The sequence below is a fragment of the Gossypium hirsutum genome, chromosome A07, assembly GCF_007990345.1.
Source record: "Gossypium hirsutum isolate 1008001.06 chromosome A07, Gossypium_hirsutum_v2.1, whole genome shotgun sequence".
Classification (NCBI taxonomy): Eukaryota; Viridiplantae; Streptophyta; class Magnoliopsida; order Malvales; family Malvaceae; genus Gossypium; species Gossypium hirsutum.
In genome coordinates this window covers 33,776,796-33,791,542 of record NC_053430.1, presented here as the reverse complement: position 1 = coordinate 33,791,542, position 14,747 = coordinate 33,776,796, and the positions used below count along the sequence as shown (strand labels likewise).

The following is a 14,747-nucleotide window of genomic DNA, read 5'->3' as shown; positions in this document are numbered from 1 at the left end:
GGATGAAATATGAAGCTCTAGTTGAAGCTAGAGCAACAAAGTAATAATCCCGGATGAAGTATGTGTTAAGTTTCAATCAAATGATCAATGAAACAAGCAAAGAAATATTGTGTTTGAAAGCTCAAAACAGAAGCAAAATCGGATGAACAAATTGAGAGAACAAGTTGGCAACTCTCATTACTTGAAAAGTTCAAAATTACATGTACATAAGTAGATGGATTACATTGGTAAAAAACAAAGCTTGCTTGTGCAAGTAAATAACATGTTAAATCAGCATAATGACTTCTTAAACAGCTACTAAAACAGCTAAGTATCTAACTAAACCTTAGCAAATACAAAAGGTTACATTGGAACAACAAAAGTCAACCGTTACATGGACATGCTAATCGAATTACTCCTTGGACAATAGCATGCTTCAGCTGTGATTCTCAGTCACTTGCATGCTCGTGCATGATTGCATGGTTGCATGCATGTTGCTGCTGTAGTTGCCACATTTGAACAAACCTAATGTGCAATGCCATACATGAATTTTGATTTTGTGCAATTTTATGTAAAAAAATATTTATTTGATTCAATTTTTATAAATCACTAACAATATTATCGAATTAACACCATTTTACAAATCACTAACAATATTCATTTCTTTAAATGTGTACATTTAAATCAAAATCTAAGCTTCATGCATACATATGAACCACAATTCAAGTTTCACATGCATAATTGCACTAAATCAAAACTCATGTATCAAACAGAATATTGGAGCAATGTTCATATGCAAATTTGATATTTATCCCTTTGAGGAACAGCTTAACTCATAGCAACCAAAGGCAGAGTCAAATGTCAACTAAGTTAAAAACACTTCATAATGGAACACATACACTAAGCTTAAGTCCACGAAACTCTTCAGTGGAGACACAACATTATTCCCAAAAACATGAATATTATATTGTTTCTGCAAAATCAAATCTACCTAATCTCATCAATAAAATAAGAAAATTACAACAAATATAGTGCACAAAATAAGCAAATTATGCATGATTTTTCATAAGCAAACCTCCAATTTTAGGTTTATTTTCTTCTTTTCTTTAGAAAGATTATCTTCTCCCTCGTCTATTTTGTTATCTTCGCTTACAAATAGTGTTTTTTTTTTTGAATTCTTAAAGACATTAAATCCTTCTACTGCTTCTACATTCCAATCAAGCACACATACGAAAAAAGTTTCTCATGAGTATTCAATATAGTAGTCAATTATTTTTTTCAAAAAAAAATCGAAGAAAAAGAAATAATACCTGAAGCTGCTTGTTTATGCTTTCTTTTTTTGGTAGAAACCGTAACTTCCTCTGAACAGGTTTTGGGAAAATTACTTAGGGATTTTGGGGAGGGGGAACTGATTTTGGGAAAAAGAGCAAGGCATGCCGGGGCTAACAAAACAGCACCGGTTCACAAAAAATAATACATATTCGGCGGCGTTTAGACCAAAAATGCCACTATTGCTAATCTTTTGTGGCATTTTTCTCATAAATGCTGCTATTTCTTTATTTATTGAGGCATTTTTCTGCTAGCACCACTAATGTATAACCTTTGCAACGTTTTTTGTCCAAACGCCGCTAAAGTCCTAATTTCCTGTAGTGATAAAAAGATTATTATAATTGGGTTTAGGTGTAATTGTTTGTAGTTATACATGTGTGGTTGTTTTGGATAATCGTTTTATTTTATGTCCTATTAAATTGAGTGTAATTGAAGCATCCTATTATTTGCTTCCTTGAGAATGTAAAGAAAAACAATACTAGGTAATTAGCCATCATGACTTCAAATTTTTATTTTTTTAATTTTTTTCCAGATGTAATTATACTCTATTAGTCAAAGGTTTTTAGGCAAGTATACTTTGTTCTCATTATAAGAGAGTGTAATTACAATTCAAAATTATATTTTTTTTACAATTATTCTTGTTTTCCCAAGCACACGTTAATAGACATTTGGTGATTTCATAATCCATCTTAAGCTTAGTGACATCAAGATGATGAGGCATAGCTCGCATGGCTCGCATGCAGGGAAGATCCTTTTCAAACTTATAGACATTGAGGTGATAAAAGCTATTCACACCAATAATGATTCATTCAAGTTTTGAGGTAGCTTATGAACACTAAAGATGATCCATCCTAGACTTAGACACTTCATGATAGTGGAGGATGCACATCAAGGAAGATTCAATCTAAACTTAGAGGAGTCAACATGGTGAAAGATAGCTCATGGGCACCAAAGATGATCCATCCAAATTTTGAGGCACCAAGATGGCGAAGGATAGCATATTCATTTCTTATGGTAACCAAAGAAGGTTCATCCCAAATTTTGTAAGATTTAATATTTGAGATGGTAAAATTTAGTTCTCTTTTGATATATTTAGATGGTGGAGATATTTTTTTAACCCTTTGCAACATCAAAATGGTAGGATGACTCGCTCAACAATTCAAAGCACCAAGATGGTGAAAAGTCAAATCAATCCTTAATAGCATCAAGATCGTGGGAAGATTTAGTCTACCTTTGAAGCATCCAAATGGTGGGAAGTTCAATCAACCCTTTGAAACATCTAGCTTGTGAGAAGATTCGGTCAGTCTTTGAAGCATCCAAATGGTAGGAAATTCATTCAACTTTTTACAACCTCTAGAGGTGAGAAGTGGATCATGTACCAAACATGAAGACCAAGGTAGACCCACCCCTACACTGCGAAGTATTATGATGATTGAAGATCAAGTGTGCCCTAAACTTATTGATTAAGAAACAATCACATTATGTCATTACATTGCAATTTAGAGAAGATTTGGCTTTAGGAATTTCTGTCATTGGAGCAAAAAGCGGTTTCAAGCATTAACTCTCTATAGTCAAACTGGAATGAAGATGAAGTACAAAGCTTGGATTTGTTGCAAAACATGTCAGAAGCTTTTCAAGGAGACCTGAAGTTTTTTTTTAGGTGGAAACCTTGACTATTTTTTTTTTTTGATAGAGGAAATTTTGATAACTTTACTTTGTATTCAAGTTTGGAATGAATGGTTTTTTTTCTCCACATATCATCTTGGAAGTGTTACATGAATGAGCCATATCAACTACAAATAAACCTCAAAAGAAATTTAACTTCTAAAAAATACTTTACATGAAAAGATATGATATGAAGAATAATCTTTCAAGTAAAGGATTTTTTTGTTTGAGTTAGGCTAAACCAAGTACTAAAACCATGTAATTAGCTTTTCTTTTGCTTTCTTTTCCTTGTGCAGTTTAAACTCATGCTTAGGAGTGAAAATCTTCACGGATAGTAGCCTGGAAATTTGCTATTGATTGGTCCAAATTTGGCACCATCTTGATTAAAGATTTGATATGCACCATTGGCATAGACTTCGTGAATGACATATGGCCCGTCCTATTTTGACACAAACTTCTTACCCATTCATAATAAGAAGTAAGTCCTGAACTTCAAAAGGTCGCAACTTCACTTTTTTGTTAAGGGCCTTGAGTAATCAAGCTTGGTAGCATTCCAAATATTTTTTTTGCTTCTAATCTTTTCTCATATAGTGCCTCCAATCCTTCAAGTAGTAGGTGCACATTATCTTCACTTGAAAGAATTTTATGGATTGTAATCTCAATAATGAAATTTTTCACTCAAGTGGTAAAACAACTTTGACACCATAAATGAATACATATGGAATGGCTTGAGTTAGTGTACGATATGTAGTTTTCTAGGCCCACAAAGCTTCTTAAGAAGATTGCACAGAGTCTTATTGATAGCTTTTGCCTTTAACTAGAGCATTGTACATCAAAGAGTGGTATTGTTTGAAACTAAATTGGGCACACAACTTGTTTATGTCAAATTGTTTCATATTATCAATAATAATGCATAGTGGAACACCATAATAATGAATGATGTTTGTTTTGATGAAGTTTGCCACAATTTCTTTCTTCATTTCTCAATAAGTTGTCTATTTTGAAAAGTAATTTATCCCAACAAGTATATACATGTGTCCCATTGAAATTTTCAATAATGGCCTCACCAAGTCAAGTCCCCTAGCATCAAATGGTCAATATGTGATTGTTGGATGTAATGACTCAGGTAGTTGATGGATGAAGTTAGCATGAAACTAACAAGCTTGACATTTCCTAGTGAAGTCCATGCAGTCTTTTACCATCGTTGGCCAGTAGTACCCCATCCTTTTTATTTGAAAGTGCAACTTGGATCTTGACTAATATGCACCACATACTCGAGAGTAAGCTTTATCTAAGGCTTGTGGTGCTTAATTTTCTCACAGACACGAAAGAAAGACTCTATCAAATGAATTTTGATAAAATGTACCTTTAAATTAAATAAATTCAAGAGCTTGATGTTTCACTTTTGTTTTGTTCCTTGGATCATTAGGTAGCTTCCCATGCCTAAGTAATTAATCAACGATTATCTCAAATCTTCCTTTTCCTAAAACTTCATACAAATTGTAGCACAACAATAAGCCAAGCCTAAAACATTTAAGGATTTGGGGATGCCTAGCCCATGTATTAGATAAAGATGCAAAAAAGTTATATTCATGGACAAAATTGTGCATGTTTGTGGGGTATCCTAAAGGAACAAAAGATGGTTTGTTTCATAACCCAAAAGAGCAAACAATTATAGTGTTGACTCATGCTACCTTCTTTGATGAGAGTTATATGAACAAATTTAAACCTTGAAATAAAGAAGTACTCAAGGAAATTTTAGGAAATACACAAAACCCTACAATAATGGTTTCAAAGTCAACTCCTAATAGTAGACCTACAAATGGTCAACAGTATAAGGGGTTCATCGTAGTGGGAAGGTCTCTCATAGGCCCTAGTTCTTCTAGTCTAGCAGAAGTGCTTTAAACACTAAATTTTTTGAATAGGAAAATGATGACCTACTCACATTTGATGATGTGATGCAGAGTATTGATTCCAAGCTTTAAGAAATAGATATGAAATTGAGATGGATTCTATGAAATCCAATTAAGTGTGGGAACTAGTAAACTTGCAAAAAGGGATAAAACCTGTAAAGTATAAATATATCTACAAGAACAAAAGCAATACAGATGGAAAAATGAAAACTTATAAGGCCAGATATGTAGCAAAATGGTATATTCAGAAAGAAGGTATCAATTATGAAGAAACTTTCTCTTTGGTTTCCATGATCTAGTCAATCCATATATTGTTATCCATTATGTCAGCTCTTGATTACGAAATCTAGAAAATGGATGTCAAGACAACATTCTTGAACAAGTATATTGAAAAGAGTATTTATATTATGCAACCCATAAGATATATTACTAAAAGAGATGAGCATATAGCTTGCAAACTGCTTAGATCTATATATGGACTTAAGCAAACATCCCATTCATAGAATTAAAGATTTGATCAAGCGATCAAAACATTTGGATTTGAACAAAATATTTATGAACCCTATGTTGAAAAACATATTAAGGATAGAAATATTTTCTTACTCATTCTATATATCGATGATATTCTACTCATTGTAAATGATATAGGAACATTATCGTTAGTTAAACTGTGGTTGAACCAGTAGTTTAACTAAAGACTTGGAAGATGCTAACTTTGTTCTAGGCAATCAAATCCTAAAGGATCTAAAGAACAAAGTGATAGCTTTATCACAAGCTTCATACATAGACAAGATATTGGAATGTTATGCAATGATCGATTCAAATAAGGGAACACAACCTTCTGTATCGGGTTTTCATCATTCTTTGAAGGATTGTCCTAAGACAGTATAAGAAAAATAATACATGATAAAAGTTCTTTATGCTTTAACAATAAGAAGTCCCATGTATTCTATGTTATGCAGATGTCCAAATATTTGTTTTGTAGTAGGGTTGGTGAGTCGATATCAAGTGAATCCTAGTCCAAGTCACTAGCAAGCTTAAGCATATATATGTTTGTCTATTCCGAGAGAGATCTTACTCTTATCGGTTATACCGATTATGACTTCCAAACATGTCAATATTTAAGAAAATTGACATTGGGATATTTTTTTATCCTAGGTGATAGGTCTAAAGAAGTATCAAGCAATGTTCTACTACTGACTCCACTATGGAAGTCGAATATGTAGTTGCTTCCGAGGCAACAAAAGAAGAAATATGGCTTCAAAAGTTCCTTACGAATCATAAATTCGTTTCTAGTATGAAAAAAGCTATCACACTGTATTTTGATCACAATGCAAAAATAGCTATCACTAAGGAAGTTAAAAACCACAAGAAGATGAAGCACATTGATAGAAAGTATCGCATCATAAGGGAGGCAGTAGCAGATGAAACAGTGGATGTAGTCAAAGTTACATCAGAGGACAACCTTGCAGACTTGTTTACCAAAACTCTAGTAGCTAGGAGTTTTGAGAAATATGTAGAGGGCATTGGAATGCAAAATTAGGCACATCTACTTCACTAGGGCAAGTAAGAGACTATTGAATCTAGTGTCCTAAGTGTAGTATATTTGTTTTGTATACTTGTATTTATCGAAAATATTGGTTTAATAAAAATATCCATTATTTACATTTATACCCTTTACATATTATCCTCAATGATTTTGTACACAAAGTAAAATAGAAGCAAATATTGGCTCACAGGTTATCTAAACATTTAACTAATATTAAGTGATATTGCGTAGTTGGATCGTAATACAAAAAGACAACTTATATTAGTATATAAACCTGAACATGTCTTCAGTCTAATAAAAATAAGCAAATATATTGAAAAATTAATATGTCATCTATCAAGTCCAATTAGAGAGATACTTTGTCTTGAGCATCAGAGCGGATAACTCTCAAAAGATATAGACATAGATTTGACTGACTGAACTGAGAATACATTGGACAGGACCCTAGAAGAATAAATCCTAGACCAATTTATGGATTTATTCACTTTTCACATTTACAGTGTGGCATACCATAATCCTGAGTGGATGATGGACTATGTATGCATAACTTGTATACTCTAATGTAAGTAAAAGCCTGAGTTCAAATAAATAAGGAATCGAAAGCTGGTGCGTTAGATATACGCCTTTTGTAGTATGTAGCATCATTCACAATAATGGAATTCATAACCCAACTAATGAGTAAATGATATAATTTCATTAGCATTACATGATAGAAGAAAAGTAAACGTGGCCACATGTCATTTGTCTTTGTGATAAATGATTTGATTACTTTTTGATAGTAATTGACTTTTCATTAAGGAAGATGTAATGGTTACCGTAAGGCAAAATAAGATCATATTGAGAGAATAGATTTATCCCAAAGAGATTAAGGATATACTATGACGGTAACACACTTATGACAAGTTCATTGGACGAGCATTAATTAAGTAAATTTCGTAATGGTGCATAATTAAGGAGAGCTCAGTCATAATACTATAGTAGAATGACTTCATAATTAAATAATTTTATAATTATAAGTGAAACTTTGAAACTTATAGTGCCAGAATTGTAGCAAAGGGGTACACTCAGAAAAAAGATATCAATTACAAAAAAACTACAACACTGCTCACACGGTCTAGTTGCCAGACTCGAGCTATAGGATGTTACAACAATTAACGAACCAATCACATGTAATTCTAGCTTTAAATATTCAATTAAACAATAAAAAATAATTCATAATCCTTATTTCAATTAAATAAGAAATATTTCATAAATACACAATTAAGATTCAAATAAAACATGAGTCACACAATGATAGTCAATTCAAGGCATAATCATCAAATTAGCTTTTCTCGAGCCTTATACAAGCTTACGTATGCCTTAATATCAACTTAGATTTTAATTAAGACTATTTCGCAACATTTTCAAAGTTATGGATCAGTTAAAACATAAATAAATTCTTTAAATAATCCATTCAAATATTATGGTATAAAACTAAATTTAAGTCTTATTCGAGCTTATGAAAGCTCTTAAGTTGACCTGAGTACAAATAAGGACTTAATTGTAAACTTTTCAAAAGTATGAAGAATTTTGCAAATAGGGGTCACACGACCATATGCCCAGGCCGTGTAACTCACTGTGCCCATGTGGAATTAATTTTTCATTCTTCAGTAGTCAAACTATCATGTCATACAGTCATGCCTCGACTAGTGTATCTTACACGGCCGTGTGGTCGCCCATATGATGCCAAATTGGGCTACTTTAAAACCTTTTTAAAACAACAACTGTAACACCCCTAACCCATGTCCATCGGAATAGGGTTACAAAGCATTACTGGAACATTCAATCACATTTTACAGATAAATCATGCAAGTTACTATTCAAATTTCGAAATCATTCGTAACGTCCCTTAAATGGACCCTCGAGGTCCAATACGAGCATTAGAATCGAGTCGGGAATTAATAGGAACCTCTAAGAATTCTTTGCGAAATTTCAAAAATTTTCAAAGGTGCAGGGCTCATACGCCTGTGTGGTACAAAGGACACGCCCGTGTGACCCTGGGACATACCCATGCTGCAGGCCGTGTCTGACCCCGTGTAACTCTCTAACTTGTGCACACGGCCATGCCACACGTCTGTGTGCTAAGCCATGTGATTAATTAATTCAATTTGAAATTAGATGCAAGTTTCACATGGCCAAGACACACGTCCATGTTCTAGGCCATGTAGCACACACGGCTGAGACACACGCCTGTGTGTTCAATTCTGAGCATTATGTTTCTCAAAATTAAGGTGCAGGGGACACACGGCCTAACTACACACCCATTTTCTCAGTCGTGTGTCACAGCCTAGACACACGCCCGTGTGTCTACCCGTGTGGACAAAATAAAGCCATTTCCTAGCCTCATTTGTCACCTAAATTCACCATTTTCCTGCACCAAAACATACCAAGTACAATCCAACCATTCCAAGCATTCAAATTAAGTAATTTCCATCATTCAACATGCATACATCTTTACCATCTTACCTTGTTTAATACATGTGTTAAACATATTTTGATCAACTACTTAACATATATGTAGCTACCATAGTTTGACATTACAAGTATATCAAAACAACTCATTACTAGCCATTCCAATGGCTAGGGTACAAGCATCATTTACATTTATATGCCAATATGGCCAATATATCTTATACATGCCATTGTAACCATAATTGCTTTACCATATTGTACCGACATGGGCCAATGGATAATGTGAGTGATCTCTACCAAGCTTCCAATCCAACGAGCTTCTGATTTACTCTAAAACAGGGAAATACAACTAAGTAAGCATAAAATGCTTAGTAAGTTCGTATAACATGGTACTTAACTTACAATTCATTCTATTTCAAGGCAACTATGTAAGGCATAATCAATCAGTTTGACCTCAAGCCCTACACACATTCTTATTGTCCTTGTTAATATTCCATAATAACATCAAAATATATATGGGCTCAACAACAACCAAGTTTCGAAGCACATATGCTTTCTACAACATGTATTCATTCAACATGCATAATTCATCTCATTATTTCAAGTATAATTTCATAATAGTTCATTTCGATTTTAGATCATTTCAAGTCAGAACTTTACTTACATCATTCAAAATATCAAGGTCGCGATTAGTACACTCAAGGTGTATAAGTCTATAATCAAGAATGAACATATATTTATCAAATAAAGTCCATGTAAAATTATCATCATCTCATGTTTTAATATATCATTTTGTCATGTATCATCATTTTCTTGTATTTCAGACAAATACATGTAATAACTCATTTCTTATTCATATTTCTCATGTCAAGATTTTTACCCATTGAATTTATTTGAAATATCGATGGTTACACAGGTAGTACACTCAAGGTGTACAAATCAGGATCCGTCAATTCATATTTAATAGTACCCATAAGGTACTATTTCAAAGAGTACACTCTCGAGCCACACATATAAACAACAAGATTACCAGTTCAGGCTAAATCCTTTTTATGACATATGCTCTAAAGAGCTTGATCTGGATTACCCGTCTGGGATAAATCCAATACATAACATGTGCTCGGGAGGACTTATATCAGGATTACCCGTCTGAGATAAACCCTTCCATAAATGAGGTCAGTAGGATTACTCGTCCGAGTTAAATCCCGTCAGCAACAAATGCAGGACCTCATCCATTTTGGGAAATCACATATCCATCGATTTTCCATTTTATTAAACCGGTATTTAAACATTTTTCTCAAGAATTATCGGGCATGTGATTATTTCATACATCCAAAACATTCATATAATTCAAATAAACACATTCCACATTCATTTCAAGCATATAAGTAACATTCTCATCTTTTATCCTTTATCATCTATCTGGCATTATCATTTAATTTAAACATTTTTATTTATCGGGCTTGACTGGATATGTAATCATTACATATATTTATGAAATTTATACTATTTGAATAAACACAATCGATACAAGCATGTAAATAAACACAATGTAGTTATACGAACTCACCTCGACAATGTTCGTGTACGTAAAATCTACTAATCCGACATTTTCCTCTTTCCTCATTCTAGCTCCAAATTTGGTCTATCCGGATCTATACGAGTAAATTTAACATCAATTTACCATATTTCACATTCAAGTGGACTTAATTTTCATCCTAGGCAAAATTACCATTTTGCCCTTAACTTTTCCATAAATTCCCATTTCGTCCCTAGGCTCAGAAAATAAAATTTGTGCAATTTACTACCTATTCCAAGCCTAACCAAAATCCCATTACAAAATTTCCAGCACATATATTCACAAAAATTCAGAATTTTTCATCAAATTTCACAACTTCACATTTTAGTCCCTAAATCATGTTTTCATCAAAAATCACTTTGTAAAAGTTGTTTATCTATCAACAACCTTTCATTTTCTACCATAAATTTCTAATTTTCAGCATATACATCCATGACCCATTTTTCATACTTTGATAACTTCTCAAATTGATCCCTTAAATAGATAGCTTAGACTATCTCAGTTTCAAAAATATAAAAATTACTAAAAACGGGGCTTGATTACATAACCAAATAAGCTTGATAAGTCTTCTTCCTCTCTCCTAGGGTTTCCATGAAAATATTTGGGGAAGATGATATGAAATTGTTTTCTTTTTCATTTAATTAATTTTTCATTTAATAACTTTTCATCTTTCCAATTTAGTCCTTAGCCTTTTTTATTTTTTCATGGATGAGTCATACTAAAATATCTACATACTTTCTTTAATGGTCTAATTACCATATAAGGACCTCTATTTTTGAATTCCATAGTTATTTAATCCTTATAGCTACTAGAAGTCAACTTTTGCATTTTATGCGATTTAGTCCTTCTCGTAATTAAGCACATAATCGGTAAAATTTTCTTATCAAAATTTTCACATGACATGTCTATCATATTACAAACCATGTAATAAAATAAAAATAAATTTTATTTTCGACCCGAATTTGTGGTCCCAAAACCACTGTTTCGATTTCTCCGAAATTGGGTTGTTACAATATCACTTAAAACACATTGGTGCATAATTGAATTATAACAACTGCACTTAAAACCATCCAAAAACATGCATACAAGGGTTCATTCAACATACACAAACTTTCCAACAATACCCAAAAATTTCATGTTAAAACATTGAATAAATAACTTTGATTCTTCAAAGTTCTTGCATGCATGAAAATGCCACTTCAACATCCAATATTTTCCATTTAAACAGTCCAAAACTAAACCAAAAAATACCATATTTCAATCACCTATGTATCTAACCAATATTCCACATTGGTAACCAAAACAAACCTAACTAATATGAATCATTTCATGCCATTCAACTACTTGTAATATACAAGTCTAACCAATCACTTGCCATATCATTTTCATTGTCAAACAACCATACCAATTCTATCATATTAACACAATCCATTAATATTATTAATTGACTATACATATAATTCAAGCATAACTTACTAAAGTGTCATAATACACATCTTTAAACATCTTGTCAAACAACCAAAATTGTCATCATTATATCAAACCTTTGAACATTCAAAACAATAAAAGTACAAGTCCAACCTATATAAATACCACATAACCAAGTTTGAATCAAATGAGAAACTACTAACTTAGAAGCTGGATAGTGTGTTCTCCAAGTTGATCCAATCGATGTGTTTCGCAAAATGTCAACTACAGAAACAAAACAGAAAATGAAATCGAGTAAGCATTATATATGCTTAGTAAATTCATATGAAATTTACACAACATACCTTGACCTTAAAATAGTTTAAGTAATTAAATCCATTTGGTAATTAACATGGCATCCTTGACATCCTTGTACTTTCATATACATTTCTATAAACAACTAAATTGTTAGTTTGATTATACATCAAGCACTTATAATGCAATTCACATATACATGTATAGCAATTTATTATGGCATAACATATGACATCCAATTCATATTAAATTTATAACATATATATTGAAATTTTTATTTATATCATATTCATTTAATTATTGTTTTCGCTTAAGGAACTATAATAAATTTACTTTGGATACACGAGATAAAATTACTCACACAAGTTGTGACTGTAATTGCTCACGCAAGCTGTGAAAATAGACCTGCTCACACGAACTGTGGGTTGAAATGATGACTTTTACTCAATGCTACTCACACGAGCTGTGAAGAATCTGAAACAAATGCAGGACATTAGCCATCAGTAAAACATCCAAGATCAGCACCTAAAACTGTAATAACCCGAATGACATGTCATTTGTATCCTAGCTATTCACTAATTTCACACGGGCCTCCATATTCATATTCATTTCATTCCAATCCTTTGAACATTTTTATATACATGTACTTCAACCATATACGTTCTCATATTCATTCACATTTATTAACAATATCTTATTTCACAATTTAATCATTTCAATACTGAAGTCGTTATTTTACAACAACTTAATCACAAATAATATACATACAATCCAACATAAACAAGAATTAACTTAAACAAACATTGTACACATATCATCGAATTATATAACAATTTCACAATTATCTAGTACCACACATCTATTCATTTTATCATATATTTAATTGTTTTACGATTTAATCCATTTGATGCCAAAACTTTATATATATATAATTTCTAACCAGCAATAAAAAAATAACACAATCATATAAAAAATTAATAAAGTGAGTCCATACGAACTTACCTAACCAAAAAAGCTACAAACACGACTCTGAGGACTATTCCACAATTTTTCCTTTTTTACGTTTATCTACTGATTGGTTCAAATTATATACATATATATATAATTTCTAACCAGCAATAAAAAAATAACACAATCATATAAAAAATTAATAAAGTGAGTCCATACGAACTTACCTAACCAAAAAAGCTACAAACACGACTCTGAGGACTATTCCACAATTTTTCCTTTTTTACGTTTATCTACTGATTGGTTCAAATCTTGATCTATAATATAATTTAATTCAATTTATCAATTTCACACATCTCAAAACAACATATTGTAATCATATATTAATTCAATTTCATTTTTCAAAGGTGTCCTAAAATTTTGCATTTTATTCAATTTAGTCATTAAAACCGAAATAGTTATATCTATCAAAATTGAGCTCATATTTTTAAACCAATTTCTGTTACCTCCTTCTACTGCCCTCTAAAATCTATAATTATAGAAATTTAGCATTAATTTCAAAATTTTCATACTTTAGTCCCTATGTTCAAAAACTAACAATTTAACTTTACAAATTAGTCCTTTTTTTCCGTTTCTAATATTTTAAACTAATTCATTAACATCGAAAGCTTCAAAAATCATCAATGGCAACATTTCAAATCATTAACAGTTTTGAAAGCGAAGGTATGATTTAGCTAAATCTAGTTACAACGATCTCAAAAACAAAAAAAAAATTATAAAAAATGGACTTTGAAATCCTTACCATGCACGGTTGAATATGTTAAAGCTCAAACAAAATTGGTTTCCAAGGGTTTTCTTTATGTAAAATCGGTGGAGAAGAGAAAAACATAAATATTTTCATATTTGTAATATATAATAATAATTTAATTATATTTTACTATTATTTATTAAAAAAAATCATCACCTACCCATCCACTATAGTTTAAAATAGTCTATATTGCCATTTTATACTTCGGTTTAATTAATATATAAGCCCTTAAAAGATTTAAAATCCATAGAACTTAATTTTACCATTTTTTACAATTTAGTTTTTGTACCACAATTAATCACTAATTCAAAAAAATTACTTATCCAAAATTTAATTCAACTATATAATAACTCCTTATATATTTAATAAAAATATTTAAGGCCTCGGTTTATGAAAATGAGGTCCCAGTACCTCAATTTCCAAAACCACTAACTTTTGACCTGTTACACTTGTACCTTGATTAACTTTCCACATAACTAAATTCATTATACCAGAATTTAGTTTAATACTGTAACAACCTTGTAAATATTAATAAATAATATTTACTAAATCGATCATCGGGAAATGGAGTTTTGAAACTACCATTTTCGGTACCGCTAAAAAATTGGGTTGTTGCAACTCTCCCTTCCTTAGAAAATTTTTTCCTCAAAATTTCTTAGTTGAAATGTAGTTCGGGTACTGTGATCTCATGGATTCTTCGATTTTCTATGTAATTTCCTCTGTACCATGTTAGTGCCACAGAACTGCCACTAATGGTACTCATTTATTGAATAGTTCTTTTACTTCTTGTACCAAGATCTGTAA

The 14,747-nt window shown here is 31.7% G+C and overlaps 1 pseudogene; it reads right to left on the bottom strand.

Moving 5' to 3' along the window:
* LOC107952932 (DEAD-box ATP-dependent RNA helicase 57-like) overlaps window positions 1-14,747 on the bottom strand; it is a 53,474-nt pseudogene that overhangs the window by 26,420 nt on the left and 12,307 nt on the right.